Source organism: Myxocyprinus asiaticus, chromosome 1, assembly GCF_019703515.2.
Source record: "Myxocyprinus asiaticus isolate MX2 ecotype Aquarium Trade chromosome 1, UBuf_Myxa_2, whole genome shotgun sequence".
NCBI classification, from domain to species: Eukaryota; Metazoa; Chordata; class Actinopteri; order Cypriniformes; family Catostomidae; genus Myxocyprinus; species Myxocyprinus asiaticus.
Genome location: NC_059344.1, coordinates 49,717,827 through 49,730,872, shown reverse-complemented (window position 1 = coordinate 49,730,872; position 13,046 = coordinate 49,717,827). Strand labels below are relative to the sequence as shown.

At 36.6% G+C, this 13,046-nt stretch overlaps 1 protein-coding gene across 2 annotated transcripts in view; it reads right to left on the bottom strand.

The window, feature by feature from the left end:
• LOC127444520 (NHS-like protein 2) overlaps nt 1-13,046 on the bottom strand; it is a 103,003-nt gene that overhangs the window by 88,956 nt on the left and 1,001 nt on the right. The window lies entirely within an intron of this gene.

Below are 13,046 nucleotides of genomic sequence, written 5' to 3'. Positions count from 1 at the left end.
ATTTTTATCAAAACATGCAATACCAAAGTTTTCAGATAAGATTACCTAAAAATTATAATCTAAAAGATTACATTACTGATTACAGTTTTAATTGTGCAATTTGTAATCAGTATCAGATTAATTTCAGAAGTAATCTGCCCAACACTGATTGTACTGTATATATTGCATTTTTATTCTGAGGTACAATTTGTCAAATTAACTGACCTTAAACTGCCAGTAAAGCCAACTCTTTCTAGCTTACTTTTTCCTCTCTAAATCCATAGTAGAATTTGACGCCCTGAGTGATGTGATGCCGTCTACCAGTGCTCCCTGTGTTTGTGCTGTGGTCGGAAGTACTCCTAAGTCTGGAAATTAGTGGCCAGTGAAACCAATTTACAAGCAACATGCTGGACCCACCAGAGGAATGTGGGTTTTGTGAGTTTTCAAGGCTGGAGGTATGGAATAAAAAATAACAGGTCATGCCACACACTGTGCCGCTGATGCATTTATCTGAAGGCTCGGCTGCTGTTGTGAAGGCAAGTTATTTTTTTTGTCATTTCCACAGCTTTCACAAGGTTTACTGTTTATTGAAATGCTTAAGATGAGGCTCTGACTGCAGGACATAGACAAGACAGCCAATTGTGCAAACCAAGACACAGAATATGTTAACACAAAGGTAATGATACAAAGTACATAAATAACAAAATCTTCTATAACTACATAGGCTAGTAAAGAGAAGGTAAAAGGTAAAAACAGAAGTAACAATTTCTATATAAAACAAGAACAGTAATGCTACAAGGAGTGCTGAAGTCAACAGTTTTTAGTTATAGATCTACCTATCTGTATGTAAAAATAAAGGCTGCCACCTTAGGTTATTTTACATGTACTTTTGCTCCAAAATCACAAAAGGTGAAAATTGTCATTTTGACCCCCTTTTACAAAATAATGGATAACTCAGTAAATATTGATCCAAGGTATCTAATATTTTGGCTTTGATCATCATTCATGTTTGTCTTTCTTCTGAAAAGTATTAACAATAAAAAAAATTTCAGCTGGGAAGATTCTGAAATTTGGTTGATTTGACATGGAATAACACTAATGGAACAGGAGCACTGAGGAACTCTTGAGGTAGAAGGCAATGTATTGCATGCCATGCTGTGTTTAGAGTATCATTATGTAAGTTATATTCCTGTTCACACATATTTGTGTGCATGTTCAAAGTACGAGCAGGCAGGTGCATGTGTGTGTGTGTGTGTGTGCAAGTGTGGACTGGGTGGGACTCGAGGCCTGTGGTGCTGTACAACACAGGGGTGCGTTCACACATACGGTCCTCATTATGGCATCAGAATTAAAACGCAGTGTGAGACTCAGAGCTGGTACTGTCTGTTCTCTTATTGCATTCTGACACTCTCTCCTCCAGAATATGCACAGAGTGATGAACCTGCCAGTTCAGTGTTATTGGAACAACTCACAAGAATACAAAATAATGACTTTTTTTTTCCGGTGCAATAAACATGATACTGTCAAAGTGCATTATTCTGTGTAAAACAATTCTGTCTGTCAGATAAAGATAAATAAAGAATTATTCTGAACATTGATTTGAGGAACTTTTCTACTTATTGTACCTCCTCTGCTATTTGTGTTCCTCTTCTATAAGTTACTCCACTTGCTCCCAAACATCTGGAATTCATTTCTCACCTATTACAACACTGCCAGACTCAGGCTATTTGTTGATCTTGACAAGGAGCCATTCTCCAACATAATATCGATTCTTTCATTTCAAATGGTATAATGATAAAACACAATGAACTACACGAGTACCAGGTGTAGATCGAGACAAACTAGAGTTATTTTAACAAAGAGACTGTAACACTTCGAGCACTGCACTGTTTATTCATTCTCGTTATTACGGTTGTGAGTGGTGGGTCAGCTGAAGTCCATACAATATAAACAGAGGGATTTTGTTTTCTTTGGCCGCCTAGCGCTCGGAGAAGGAGCAGAAACTGAGACTAATTGCACAACATGTAAACCAGCAATGCTTTACAAGGGTCCTGGCATATTCCACCAATCGGGTCGAAGAGCGAAATGTCTCCATAGTAATGGCAGCTGCAACATGGATCTATAATGGGTCACGTGACTCAGAGTTATTCCCCTTTTGAGGTAACATGAAGTCACTTCAGTCAAAGCTAATGCTCAGCACCCATAAAAGAAGACAGGTTGTCTGATTGCTTTGGTAACAAGTGTATAATAGTTACTCACTGTTTGTAGATGGGTTTTGATATGATATTCTTGTTTCTTGTCACCTTACACCAATGTGCATCAGTCTCTAGCTACCTTAACACAAACAGCAGTTTTTGCACAAGTATTTCATTACATTGTCAAAGAAAGTAGAATGTGTTATTGATTACTTAAAAATATGGAATCCCAGGAGTGCCATTTACAAAAGAATGTAGGAATAAATTAAATATTTGAATAAATTCATTTGAAAATAAAAATATGAATAAATAAACCAATTTAAAAATGGACAAATAAATAGACATTTAAATGTGTTTATTTAATTCATGTTTTAAAATGTACTTATATTTAGCAATAAAACAGCACATTAATAAGTCATTTTTAAATGCGCCTTTAAATTGCATTTTAAAAAGCATTTGGCAATTGCTTTTCTTCATCCATTTGCCAGTTGCTTTTCTGTATTGTTTGACTTTTCCTTTTCTTTTACTATTTGTCAATCCATACCAGCTGAAGCCCAGGAGTGCCAATTAAAAAAGAATGAAGGAATAAATGATCAATCTATTGAAAATAAAAACTTGAATAAATCAATTTATAAATGGACAAATAAAAAGACACATTTAAATGTGTTTATTTAATTCATGTTTAAAAATGTCATTATATTTAATAATAAAATTGTGCATTAATAAATCATATTTATTTCATGTATAAATGTCTTTAAATGTAACAATAAATGAGTACATTAATGAGTTTTTTAAATTCACTTTTTAATGCACTTTAAAAGCACCTTTTAAATTGCATTTTAAAAAGGTATTTGGCAATTGCTTTTCTTAATTCATTTGCCATTTGCTTGTCCTCATCCATTTGACAATGGCTTTTCTTTCTCCAATTGAGTATCAAGTTAAAAAAATGCTATTGGACTTTTGACTCGTTAGAGCAACCAATAAAATTTCGACTCGGTTATAAGACACATCCCCTCTCCCATGTGCCACTCAAAGAGGATGGAAGACAGCCTGTCAGTGGACAATAGTACAAGCAGTTCGAGCAATTAAAATTAACTTATTAATGTGTTGTTTTATTGCTAAATATAAGTACATTTTAAAACATGAATTAAATAAACACATTTAAATGTGTCTATTTATTTGTCCATTTTTAAATTGATTGATTTATTCACATTTAAATGTGTCTATTTATTTGTCCATTTATAAACTGGTTCATTTATTCACTTTTTTTTTTTTTCAAATTAATAAACTGATAATGTATTCCTTCATTCTTTTGTAAATGGCACTCCTGGGCTTCCATATATAAAGGTTACATTGAAGGAATACAAAATAGTTTAGTTTACTACTGCTAAAACATTAAGAGAGACAGAAAAACACATTACAGTATGATGCAACTGCACAGCTGCTAAACTTCAGACACGTTTTAAACATCAGTGACTGCTCTAATCCAGAGTTTGTGGGATATGTTTGAGTTTGTGTGTGTGTGTGTGTGTGTGTGTGTGTTAAGGCCCAGAGAAAATGTAGCTCCTCTCTCTCTCTTTCGATAGGAATCTAAAGGGAGAAGACAGAGTAAACACATAATGGGATTCACACAGTGTCTGAAAGCGCCTGACATTTTCCAGCCTCATTTAAAAACATACCAAAGTCAAGACTGAAAAAAATGGCAAAAAAAACAAAAGCAAAAAAGTTAATATGGAGAAATGGACTAGAGAAAGCACATCTTTTGTATGCATTTTGTAATGTGTAATAATAGACCTTATTCACAGCAGCACCATCTTTGATTTGTTACGGGAATGACAACGAGGCTGTGAGGGATAGACAAACCCCGCGTCTCGATTGGTCTACTTATACTACACCCTTAGAGTATCTATTTTTTTTGTTATGGAAAAGTGCACACTTTTGAGTGTGTAGCTAGAGCAAGGGTCGGCAACCTATGGCACATGTGCCAGCATTGGCACGCAGAGGGGTAATCACTGGCACGCCTGCAACGGCGAGAGAGGAGTAGACTATTTTATTGTCATGAAATGCTGCACCTGCATTCCAATCTGCAAACATGCTGCGTGATCATGAGGAAGGATTACATCAAGATGTTGATTGGAATGCAGGTGTGAAAAACTTCATATAAATAAAATAGTCTGCTCCTCTCACGCTGGTGCTTGCGTCCTAGTGATTACCCCTCTGTGTGATTTTGAAAAATGTATGACTCCACACAAGATTCCACACAATTTCATGATCAGTAATCAAATAAGCAAATTTGTGACATTAACTGTGTTAACTCATTTTGTGCAAAAGGACAGGTTTTCTTTCATTAAAGCACTGAAGATGCTCTGTGAAAATTCACATGCAGGATCATGATTATATCAGAATCTTCGTGTTTTGGCACAGCCATTGACCAGGAAAATAAAAAATGGCACTCCATGTCAAAAAGGTTGCTGACCCCTGAGCTAGAGAGTGTGCAAGTATTGAGACATACTGTCACGTCATAAAATTGCGTCTCGAAACCACAGACCGCTTGGTCACATTGTCATGTGCATCCTGCGACCACACCGACATGTCAATCATCCTGTTACAGTTGTCATGACATACATACATACACGTTCCTCATTTCATTTTTACTATCATTCATTCATTATTTTAATTTACGCTACCCCACAATAATTCCTACTGTATTGGAGAGGAGCAGCATGGCGTTGAAGATTGCGTGTCTTTTGTGCAGAGATCCACTGATGTTTTATAGTAGGCTACATACTGTATGATGCATATGTAGTAATGTGTATTTAATGTAAGCCAAAATGTTATATTTCACTATCATCTCCACTGAATGTGTGAAGTTCACAAGTGTTGCAGATTAAATCTAATAAGTAAAACATTACATAAATATTGTTGAATGAGTTAATGTGATCTTATTCATAATCAACTAAAGTAAACAATTTAGTTTTATCTATCATATCTTGAATGTCATAAACAATTCAGAAATGACACTGTACTGTTTTGTCTTTTGAAGCATCACACACGGTTACATCATTCAACAGTCCATTGAAAGGGAATCTGATCTCCACTATATTTCAGTGTGATACAATAAATGGCAAAAATAAAATAAGAACATTCCGTTGTGTTAATTCGATTAATGTTTCTGTTTAAGATTTTTCCATTTAGTGCTGACACTTATACTTAACAATTATTTTCAAGAAAGAAAGCTCTTAAAAACACAATGTGTATCCATTAACAAAACAAATACAGAAGGACATAAAAGCTTGCAGGTAAGATTCTAATGATTATTAATCACTCAAACACTTTTTTGTTCATTGTGTAAATGGAGCAGCCGATCGTTCACAATTTAACGATCAGCGTCTTCGTCCTATAGTGTGAACAAAGTTTATTTTCACAGTGTTTAACCATTAAAGTTATGTTAAGCTTAAGATGTGAAAACATTTAAAACACTGAACACGCTCAAAACACTGGAGATGATAGTGGATTTTAGGAGGAACACCCCAACATTAACCCCGCTCACCATTCTGAACAGCACTGTTCAGGTTCCTGGGCACTATCATCTCACAGGACCTGAAGTAGGAGACCCACATAAACTCAATTTTGAAAAAGTCCCAACAGAGGCTGTACTTCCTTCGCCAGCTGAGGAAGTTCAACCTGCCACAGGCGCTGCTGATACAGTTCTACTCAACAGTCATTGAGTCTGTCCTCTGCACTTCTATAACTCTTTGGTTTGGTTCAGCTACCAAGTCAGACATCAGAAGACTTCAAAGGATAGTTCTGACTGCTGAGAGGAATACTGGCACTTCCCTACCAACCCTACTAGAACTGTACACATTCAGAGTGATGAAAAGTGCTGGTAAAATCACTCTTGACCCCATTCACCCAGCACACTTGCTTTTCTAACTGTTGCCCTCTGGACGGCATTACAGAGCACTGAGCACCAGAACAGCCAGGCACAGGAACAGTTTTTTCCCTCAGCCGGTCCCATCCACCTCATGAACAGTTAAAACTGCCAAATACATTCCTTTTGTCAATACAACCATGTGCAATATTCAATCCATCCATTCCTACTTATATCCATATTTCATTTATATTCTTTAACATATCCTACCTCTTCTTCAATACATTAAATCACTTGCACATAACTGTATATAAAATATTTGAACAACATTATTGCTCTATTGTATATTTCTCTTTTATCTGTTATATCTTTTTTTTTTTTTTTTTGTCACTATATGTATATATGATTAAATGTATGTGTTTCTATGTATGTATATATGGTTGCATTCTCTTTGCACTGGAAGCATCTGTCACCATGACAAATTCTGTGTGTGTGTAAGCATACTTGGCAACAAAGCTCATTCTGATTTTGATCTCATATACACTTAGGGTGGATAGTGTGCACACTGAGACACAGCAAAATGCTGCCTCCAGAGGCTGTATATCGAGGTAGGAAGGGACCAAGGCATGTCCGAATCCAATGTTCGTGCCACATCCTGTCTACAGAGACACCTTCATCTGATCGATTTTTGAAGGCAGCATATATGTATCCTTCGCTGCCTATGAAATCCCACAATCCTGTGCGCACTGTTCCACAATGGTTGAGCTGAAGAAAAAAATGGTGGCCGAAGAGGCAGTTGATAGCCAATTTGTGTATAAATATACAATGGGGGCCAAAAGTTTGGAATAATGTACAGATTTTGCAAGTTTGGAATAATGTACAGATTTTGCTCTTATGGAAAGAAATTGGTACTTTTATTCACCAAAGTGGCATTCAGCTGATCACAATGTATAGTCAGGACATTAATAACATGAAAAATTGCTATTACAATTTGTAAAAAATGTTCAGAACTTCTAAACTACTCCAAAGAGTTCTCAACAAAAAACGTCCTCCACGTTCAGCAATGACAGCTTTGCAGATCCTTGGCATTCTAGCTGTCAGTTTGTCCAGATACTCAGGTGACATTTTACCCCACACTTCCTGTAGCACTTGTCATAGATGTGGCTGTCTTGTTGGGCACTACTCACACACTTTACAGTCTAGCTGATCCCACAAAAGCTTGGTCCATTACACTCTTTTCCAATTATCTGTTGTCCAGTGTCTTTTCTTTTTGTTTTTTTTATGTTTCAAAAGTGGCTTTTTCTTTGCAATTTTTCCCATAAGGCCTGCACCCCTGAGTCTTCTCTTTACTGTTGTACATGAAACTGGTGTTGAGCAGGTACAATTTAATGAAGCTGTCAGCTGAGGACATGTGAGTCATCTATTTCTCACACTAGAGACTCTGATGTACTTATCCTCATGTTTAGTTGTACATCTGGGCCTTCCACCTCTCTTTCTGTCCTTGTTAGAGCCAGTTGTCCTTTGTCTTTGAAGACTGTAGTGTACACCTTTGTATGAAATCTTCAGTTTTTTGGCAATTTCAAAGCATTGTATAGCCTTCATTCCTCAAAACAATGATTGACTGGCGAATTTCTAGAGAAAGCAGTTTCTTTTTTGCCATTTTTGACCTAATATTGACCTTAAGACATACCAGTATATTGCACACTGTGGCAACTCAAAAGCAAACACAATGTTAAGCTTCATTTAACGAATCAAATAGCTTTCAGCTGTGTTTGATATAATGGCAAGTGATTTTCTAGTACCAAATTAGCAATTGATTACTCAAGGATAAGGTGTTGGAGTGATGGCTGCTGGAAATGGGGCCTGTCTAGATTTTATCAAAAATGACTTTTTTCAAATAGTGATGGTGCTGTTTTTTAAATCAGTAATGTCCTGACTATACTTTGTGATCAGTTGAAAGCCACTTCGGTGAATTAAAGTACCAATTCCCTTCAGAAACAGCTAAATCTGTACATTATTCCAAACTTTTGGAGTTGGGGAAAATCAGATGGGATCTAGGAACTTTATATAGCTTTATACCTTGCATGCCATTGAAAAGATGGTAAGTCTATCCCTCACAGCCTTGATTTCATTCCTATTAAGAATCAAAGATGGCGCCACTGTGGATAAGTTCTGTAGTATACTGTCACAACGACACATCCACTTAAGCTAAAGTATGTCTGTTTTAATAATGTTTCAATGTGCCTGGGGGCCCATAGCATGTCAACCTCTGCTGCATTACAACACTATTGTGTCATAGTAAGGGCTGGAAGGACTGCAGTGTATTACTAACACACTCTCTCTGGTATAATCTTAGAGCCGAAGACTTTCTTGCCAAGAGTTGCACAACTGCCTAGAGATGGGACACCAGGACAGGAAAGATGAGTACTGCGTTACATACAGTATGTTCAACATAAAAACACATGCACAATGTCCTCACATCGCAACCTTGGCTCTTGTGACTTCGTGAGTTTGTGCTAATGCTGAGTTTCTTTCACATTATATTTCTGTGGACATCTGGTAGACAGTCACACACACTGATATGGAGCTGGTCCCAGCGGTGACACGTCTTCAGTGTAAACGCTAATACTATCAATACCTGCGTCCAAGGGTGTAGATGTGTCTTGAATATTGGGGTGTTTGCAGTGTGAAGCATCTACATGTTTCCAATGATCATGGTATAAATATCGGGGGGGTTGTACTTGCTTGTTTTGATTATTGGGGGCAGGCGTCACCCTTTTCTTAACTGTCAGTCCAGACCCAGTTTATAAAAGCATTTACATTAATTCTTCTGTTAAAACTTGTGTATTACTTGAGCTGTATGGTTATTTAAATCATAATTTTAGGGTTTACAGCGTTATGTCTTCATGGCAGCAAAGTTTTAAAATTAGATATAACTTTACACAAAAAAGGTTAGTAAGCGATTTTATCACACTATTTTAACATGCATATTGTTCATGTCTTGTGGTCATACTTGTGAAGCAGTGAGTATTTAAACATTTATGGATTGGCCCCATTCACTTACATTGTAAATGCCTCACTGTAACCAAGATTTTAGCATTTACATTTTTGTGGTAATCAATATTATCCCACAAATGCTGTCAACTGACTTCACTTGTATTGAACCCGGAACATTCCTTTAAATCTTTTTCAAAAGTTGTGTAATTAATTATCAGTGATTTGAACCAAGGTAGCATAAAAAGCAGAACCACCAAACTATCAGTATCGGCAGATGTTGCTCTAAATAATCTGATATTGATATAAGCACACAGATTTTGTATCAGTCCATTCCTAGTCACTTTGGGTAAAAATGTCTGCCAAAAGCATAAATGTAAATGTAGCACATGAGAAGTAGAAAGAGAGTTAATGGAGGTGGCAGTGCTTGGACTTGTTGTGCAACTGGTGCATTTTAGACAAAATTATTCTTTTTGTGCTTGCTTTGTTTCATCTTTGGGGGAAAAAGGTCAAAGCAATAAGTAATTTAAGGTCAAATGGTATATTGCTTTGTGCTGTATCACTACATAGTGGCTGTGAGATGTAACACCTACCATTGGTATAGTTGGGTTTATGAAATCTTTTTTTTTTTTTTTTTTTTTTTTACTTTAGAGGCAATTGTATCATTTCTATGGCAACCAATTAGCCAAGGCCAAGCAGCTAAAAGTGGTCGAAATGTAGAGGATTTGAATTATTGAAAAAAGTTTTGTACAGGGGACTCTGGCAAGAAGCCAAGACAGGATGTTGTTAATGGTTTCTTCTGCATTTCACCTGAATTTATCCTTGCCACAGGAGTGACTTCTTCAATTCTGTCCTTAAACACTCTGGCCCACCCTCTTTCTCCCTCCATCTCTATATTTCTCTGATCCTCCCTCTCACTCACTCCATCCATCCTTTCTTGCTCTTTAAAACACTCTTGTTAAAATTTCAGTTAATCTTGACTATAAAAGTACATTCTTTGCAGTTCACCTCTAAAAGTCAGGAATTTTCAATACAATGACAGTTATAGAAACTAATTTTAAAGGGATAGTTCACCCAAAAATGAAAATTATCTCATCATTGACTCACACGCATGCCATCCCAGATGTGTATGACTTTCTTTTTTCTGCTGAACACAAATGAAGATTTTTAGAAGAATATTTCAGCTCTGTAGTTCTTCACAATGCAAGTGAATGAGTACCAAAACTCCACTGGTTAAATCCATATCTTCAGAAGCGATATGATAGGAAACAGATCAATATTTAAGCCCTTTTTTACTTTAAATTCTTCTCATTGCCCAATAGGTGGCAATATGCACGAAGACTATGAATCGCCAAAAACAAAAGAAGTGAAAGTGAAAGTGGAGATTTATAGTAAAAAAAAGGGCTTAGCCTAAATATTGATCTGTTTCTCAGCCACAATTAACATATCACTTCTGAAGATATGGATTTAACCACTAGAGTCATATGGATTAAATTTATCCTGCCTTAATTTGCTTTTGGAGCTTTAAAATGTTGGTACCCATTCACTTACATTGTATGGACCAACAGAGCTGAGATATTCTTCTAAAAATCTTCGTTTGTGTTCACCAGAAGAAAGAAATTCACATATCTAGGATGGCATGAGGGTGAGTAAATTATGAGAGAATTTTCATTTTTGGGGGAACTGTTCCTTTAAAGCTTAAAAAGGACCAAAAATATCATAAAAGCAGTCTGTGTGACTTGTGCATCATATTACAAGTCTTCTGAAGGCATCCAATACGGTTTTGGTGAGAGACAACCCAAAATTGTAATTTTTAAGTCAAAATCTTGACGTTTGCATGTTCGTGGGAGCTATGAAAGAAGTAGCAAAAGTACCAAAACATATTGTTTGCCTTCAGAAGACTTAAAATATGATATACAAGTTGTTTGGATTACTTTTATTATACTTATGGGTCCTTTTTAAGCTTTAACGTGAGTCACACTCTATCAGCTTGAAAAGACTGATTATTGTAACAATCAGAAGTGAATGTTTTAGATTATGTGGGAAAATTTGGTTATGGTTTTCACAATATAGAGGGAGGAAAAAAGGTTAAAGGGTCAAAGCTCTTTCCCTAATCCACTTGATCCCTCTGTCTTCTGCACAAACACGTAAAGCTACACTTGGTCTTATGACTGACTCTGACTTTAACATGAACGCCTGAGAAATGAGGCAGTAATCACCGAAGTAACTAGTGACATGATTGACACTCAGGAAGGCCTGAATCAACTGTCACAGTTTTAATGCAATGGCAAAACTGGCCCAGGATCAGGCACAGAAAAAACAAGCCTCCAGTCTGCTCCTTGACCTCATGTCCCCATCAAACGGTCTCCAGAGGGACCTGACCTAAGTCCCTGTACCGCAGTGGAGAAGAGTTCCCAGCCAAAGAATTCACTGCATACAGAGATCTAGATCATTTGTCTTCAACATGTCAGAGCATGGTGGAAGTTCAAGCTGCAAATGCTCAACGATTACAGTATTAAACAAATACAGTATCAGTGATGTTTGCGTGAACTTGGAGGATAATCTCCGTGCTTTGTTTCTACTGTGGTCTGCCACTGTAAAATGATAAGGACTGCGGAAAAGAATGATTCCAGCACGCTGCCAAATGTCCCGGACTCAGGGTTAAGCTAAACAATACAGAGAGAGGCTCTCTCTCTCTTTCTCTCTCTGATAACACAAAGGAAATGGACAGAGGAAATATTCAACACATCTACAGATGGTGAAAGTTGGTTTTTATCCTGCTTCAGTACACAGAGCAGTGTAGGAGGTGTAAGAGGGAGTAGATGCCAAATGTGTCTCTAATGCAAATTGGAAAGACTGAAAAACAACAGATAAAGATGTGAAAGTACAACACAGAGCCAAGTGTGAATGTGTTGGTGATAAACAGGCTATGTGCCATGGCCAAAGCATTTGTTTACAGTTCATTAAGAACAGAAAGTGTGGTTCATTATCCTAATAATTCGATAACTGTCAACTGACTTCCATTGACACAGATTTCTCTTGTTTAGACAAGACTATCTCTTGTTTGTGCTGGATTCTAGGACTACTTTTGTGCGAGTAACATACAATAGTGTTTTTTGTAGCATCTTTCTCTCTGTCTCCAATGTAGCCTAGATACACCAACAGTAAGAACCGACACCACACGTCACAAGTAGTGCTACAAACATACTAGAGCCGATTTCCCTCACTATAGGAAAATATGTACCATGGTAACCGTTAGTGATAGACCGATATATTGGCCAGGCCGATTAATCAGCCGATATTTGGCCATTTTGCAATTATCAGCATTTGCTGATAACGATGTTCACTTGACCGATTAACTTTCCCTTGTGTCAGTTCCAAAATCTACCAGTTGATTTGTCAATGTATAGTCAACACTTTTTCACATTTTGTTTTATTTTTCAAGTTTATGTAAATTTGAGTAAAAATTGCATTAAAAAAGTGTTTATTTCACTTTAGAAATTTTGTGTACATTTGATTTGCAGTAGTTAAATTGTATTATGTTTATCTGCATTTATATCGGCTAGCTGCCATCCTGCTCTCTAGATATCGGTATCGGCATCAGCCATTGAAAAACCTATATCGGTCAACCACAAGTTACCACAGTATCTTTCAAAATGCCAAAGTTACTGCAGATATTATTAGCATAACAAAACTTGGCTAACTTGGCAATGGTCTTAAAAAAGAAAAGAAAATGACAAACTCTGAAAGCTTAAAGCTTCTGCACTGTTTGAAGGAGATATCTTAATATTATTTTAAACAAAAACTGTAGTAACTATGGTATTTTGGCAGAAACCATGGTTACAACAGCACATTTTTGCAAGAGTTCATTATTTGGTGACTTAGCCCTGCAAGAATCCTGTAGGTTTATTCATTTTTTATTACTTGTTTTAGACCAAATCACTGGATTCATGTGGTGCACAAAGACTGATCCTTCCTAATAAGACCATAATATCAGTCTTTACATG